Source organism: Sorghum bicolor, chromosome 6 (assembly GCF_000003195.3).
Source record: "Sorghum bicolor cultivar BTx623 chromosome 6, Sorghum_bicolor_NCBIv3, whole genome shotgun sequence".
NCBI classification, from domain to species: domain Eukaryota; kingdom Viridiplantae; phylum Streptophyta; class Magnoliopsida; order Poales; family Poaceae; genus Sorghum; species Sorghum bicolor.
This window is the reverse complement of record NC_012875.2, coordinates 41319887-41325011: the sequence shown is the minus strand read 5'-3', so window position 1 is coordinate 41325011 and position 5125 is coordinate 41319887.

The following is a 5125-nucleotide window of genomic DNA, read 5'->3' as shown; positions in this document are numbered from 1 at the left end:
TTTACCTTTCATAGATGAGATGCTAGAGCGATTAGCGAACCATTCGTTCTTCTGTTTCTTAGATGGATATTCAGGGTATCACCAGATCCCAATCCATCCTGATGATCAAAGCAAAACCACTTTTACATGCCTATACGGAACTTATGCTTATCGTAGAATGTCTTTTGGGTTATGTAACGCACCAGCTTCTTTTCAAAGATGCATGATGTCTATATTTTCTGATATGATTGAAGAGATTATGGAAGTTTTCATGGATGATTTCTCTGTATATGGAAAAACTTTTGATAGTTGTCTTGAAAACTTAGACAAGGTTTTGCAAAGATGTGAAGAAAAACACTTAGTCTTTAATTGGAAAAATGTCATTTTATGGTTAGGGAAGGAATAGTGCTGGGACACCTAGTGTCTGAAAGAGGTATTGAGGTAGACAAAGCTAAAATTGAAGTAATTAAACAACTACCTCCACCTGTGAATATAAAAGGAATTCGAAGCTTTCTTGGCCATGCTGGTTTTTATCGCAGATTTATAAAATATTTTTCATTTATTGCTAGACCACTTACTCTTTTGCTAGCCAAGGATGCTCCTTTCGAATTTGATGATGCATGCTTAACATCTTTCAATTTATTGAAGAATGCACTCATCTCTGCACCAATCATTCAACCCCCTGATTGGTCGTTGCCTTTTGAAATTATGTGTGATGCTAGTGATTATGCTGTGGGGGCAGTTTTGGGACAAACTACAAATAGGAAGCATCATGCAATTGCTTATGCCACTAAAACTTTGACAGGAGCTCAACTTAATTATGCAACCACTGAAAAAGAGCTTCTGGCTGTTGTCTTTGCCATTGATAAATTTAGATCTTATTTAGTTGGAGCTAAAATAATTGTTTACACTGATCATGCTGCACTAAAATATCTGCTCACTAAAAAAAGATGCTAAACCTTGCCTGATTAGATGGATCTTATTACTTCAAGAATTTGACTTGGAAATAAAAGATAAAAAGGGAGTAGAAAATTTTGTCGCTGATCACTTGTCTAGAATGTATTTTAAGAATCCACAGGAAACCCCCATCAATGATTCACTCTGGGACGACATGCTCTACGGGATTAACAGGTCTGACCCCAGGTATGCAGATATTGTTAATTTTATGGTTTCAGGGTATGTACCACCAGGAGCGAACAAAAAGAAGCTTATTCAAGAAAGTCGTTCACATATATGGGATGAGCCATACCTCTTCCGAGTATGCTCTGATGGCTTACTCAGGAGGTGTGTGACCACTGAGGAAGGATGGAAGATCATCGACAGATGTCATTCATCACCATATGGAGGTCATTATGGAGCATTCCGTACACATTCAAAGATCTGGCAGTGTGGATTCTACTGGCCTACAATGTATGAAGACACGAAGCAATATATCAGAAGTTGTGGGCCATGTCAAAGGCACGGAAACATAAACACAAGAGATGCCATGCCACTCACTAACAACCTTCAGATTGAGCTCTTTGATGTCTGGGGAATAGATTACATGGGACCATTTCCCCCATCAAAGAAGTGTGAGTTCATCTTGGTGGCAGTTGACTATGTCTCCAAGTGGGTAGAGGCACTACCTTGCAAACATGCCGACAACATCAGTTCAAAGAGGATGTTTGAAGAAGTTATATTTCCAAGATTTGGAGTTCCCAGAGTAGTGATAAGTGATGGAGGAGCACACTTCATCGACAAACGCTTCAAGCAATATCTATCAAAACATGGAATCCGTCACAACGTCGCTACCCCCTACCATCCTCAGACAAGTGGCCAAGCAGAGACTTCCAACAAACAAATCAAGAATATTCTTCAGAAAACAGTCAATGAGATGGGAACAACATGGAAGGACAAGTTACCTGATGCACTCTGGGCATACCGGACAACATACAAGACCCCAATTGGAATGTCCCCATACCAATTGGTGTACGGGAAGACTTGCCACCTACCTGTTGAACTATAATTCAAAGCACACTGGGCCATAAGGAGATGGAATATGAACCTAGATGTTGCTAGAGATCATAGAAGAATGCAACTATCAGAATTGGAAGAATGGCGAGAGAAAGCATATCATATCTCGAAGATCTACAAAGAAAGAGTCAAAAGGTGGCATGACAAGAGAATCAAGAAGAAGGAGTTCACACACGGAGATAAGGTATTACTTTTTAATTCCAGGGCGAAGCTTTTCGAGCATGGAAAACTCCAGAGTAAATGGGAAGGACCATTCAAGGTAATCAATTCATCATCCCACGGAGCTATCACACTTCGAAATGACGAAGGTACGTTATTCAAGGTAAATGGTCAACGTCTTAAATTATTTTTAGAGCCCAATATAGAATTAGAAGAAATAGACGTGATCCATTTTTACCTTCCCATGGAGAATTAGAGCCCAACCTTTTTAATCTGACGTTTTTGGGCCATGTATATATTTTTCGAATAAGTTTTGCATCTAGAAGCACGCTCAAGGAAGCGGGCCCATAGAGGGGCCAGGCACAGGGCGGGCGCCCAGCCCCGATCCCCTCTCAGTCCTGATTTCCTCCGTCGCGGTGAACACATTTATGGTAAACTAAATAATCATACAGATGGAAAGTTTCGCACGCACGGCGGCGGGAGTAGGCCCAGCAAACCCTAGAGGCACTTTTTGACCCCTATATAAATAGACCCCTGACGTCAGTTTTCAAACACCAATTCATACAAGCCTTCTCTCTTTCTTCAACTAGAGCTTGTTGAGTCCCTCGCTGCTCCAATGGCCGAAGAGTTCCACGATGATTGGGAAGTCGTCCCGTTCGACCTCAACAAGAAGCCCAAGGAAGACCCCGACGCCTGCGCTCTTGTCCCAACCAACACAGAGCGACACCTAGAAGCCATGCCATTACGTCAGCACAGCTCTGCCCAATCCTACCATGCTCAACCAGTTCTCACCACACCGCCACAGCCCCTACTTCTCAAGGGACCGTCAGCCAAGAAGGAGGCCACCGTCAAGGTGCCAGCCGGCACGAGGATCCTGCCACCCAGACCCAATGAGAGGGTCGTTGGAGTCAAGACCAACCAGAGCGGTGAGATCAGCAGCATCCGCTACGCTACGGAGGAGGAGAGGCCTTACTTTGAGGGGATTAGAGCAGCCAAAGTCCGTTTCATCCCTCCAAAGGCAGCCCCAAAGCACGCTCTCAATGCTCTTGAGACACCTCCTAAGCGTCGCAAGACTATGTTAGATATTGATGAGGACGTTCGTCGGCTAGACAGGGTCATCATAGAGCTCCATTCCTCGGTTAACTCTATCACTAGGCAGCTCTCTAACCAGAACACCGTTATACTAGGTCTTAGGCACGATCTTGCTAGTGCCAATAAGAAGATCAGGGAGTTAGAGCGCCGCTAAGTTATCAAGATTAGATCTTGAGGCAGTGCATCTTAGTTATTTATCTTTAAATTCGGTTTAGATCTATTATTAGCTTCAGTTTATTACTAGTCATTTATAATAAATGCCTCAAGATTAATAAAGATTACTATTACTATTATTATGTCTTTGTGTCTCTACTTAATTTTTTTATGCAAGAAAGCAGAAAACAAGTATGGGGGAGATCCCTCGACATGCCAAACACACTTCGACTACACCACTCCACGATTCAGGTACATACTCTGCACACTTTACACATACACATATATCTTGGTTCATATAGAATATTGTCTCCGACATGATAAATTAAAAAGATTAAAATGTTTCTGATCATGATTAATCTCACTCTGTGATATTTCCTTGCAATTATTATAAAATTATTTAAAACCCTGTGTTACTTAAGTCACTGTGGAATGTAAGATGGTAGAGTATGAGTACCTTATTCTTGATATCAATGTTGCTTGAAGAATTTATTTCAAAATCTTCAAAAATTCTAGCTACCATCCTCAGTGTTTTATATGCGTGATAAACCTGAAAATATTAATATGATAATTATAAAAGCTATCTACTCTGTATTGAGTTTGCTCAAAACAAGTTAGATCCTTGTTGAGAGATTTATCATGCTCCTAAGATCAAGACATTTATTCAGAAAGATTCACTCTTCCGAAGTATTATTGCATTAGAGGCATGGGCTATGCAAAAATATAAATATTTCGAGGAAATAAAAAGGAGCAAGTGCTCGACAACCTCGCAGAAAAAATGGACAAGTGTCCGGCAGTAGAATTAAGGATACCTCGGTATCCACTTAAAAAAAGAGAGAGAAAGAAAAAAATGATAGCCCATGGTCCCTATAATAAGTAGTATGCCAGTAAGAGTTGACAAGTTTTTAATTTTCAAAGTCTTTGATCTAAGAGTATGGCATTCTTCTCCTCGGATCCCGTTTTGATCAGGCAATAAATACAAGATAAGTATGCTCAAGAATTTCTGCAAATTAAAACAGCCTCAGTGAGATATATAAAAGATAATGAGTGACCTGAGAACCTATGAGGATAAAGGTATGCTAAATTTCTTTTCAAAAATATACAAAAACTCCAAGCAACAGGATTGAGAAGAAAGGACCTCTACTCTTGACCATATATTTCCCTTACTACGGTACACAGTGGATTTTTACAACACCCTACAGGTATGTAGAAAATGTTTTACAATGTTTTAACCCCAGATATTTTTCTTAACCATCATTTTCTCGAGGATGAGTAAAAGCCTAAGTATGGGGGTGTTTGTTGACGGTTCTTAAGTATCAATTTTAATTATCAAATAAACAAGGGAAAGGACTAATATACAAACAACACCTAGAATTAGGGTTTGATCTGACAGAATTCCACGAGTATTGTTGTTTATCTGTTTCTGTAGGAGGTTATCAGGGAATAAGGAAGAAAGGCCCACATGTCGGGATTACATACAGATATTAACGTACCGCGTAATTTTCTACCATCTAGAAGACTCCAGAAGCCACGGAAACGAACGGGAAGGCGATCGGGCCCGGGGGCAGGGCGCCTGCCCTCCCCCCTAGGGCGCCTGCCCTGGTGTTTCGACCAATCACGGTGAATCTCACGGATTACGGTCCACTGACCTAAAGGATCAAGGATAACCGTTCAATCAATGTCGGTTTGATCCGACGGCCCACGTTTACCTGAGGGGACTATATAAGCA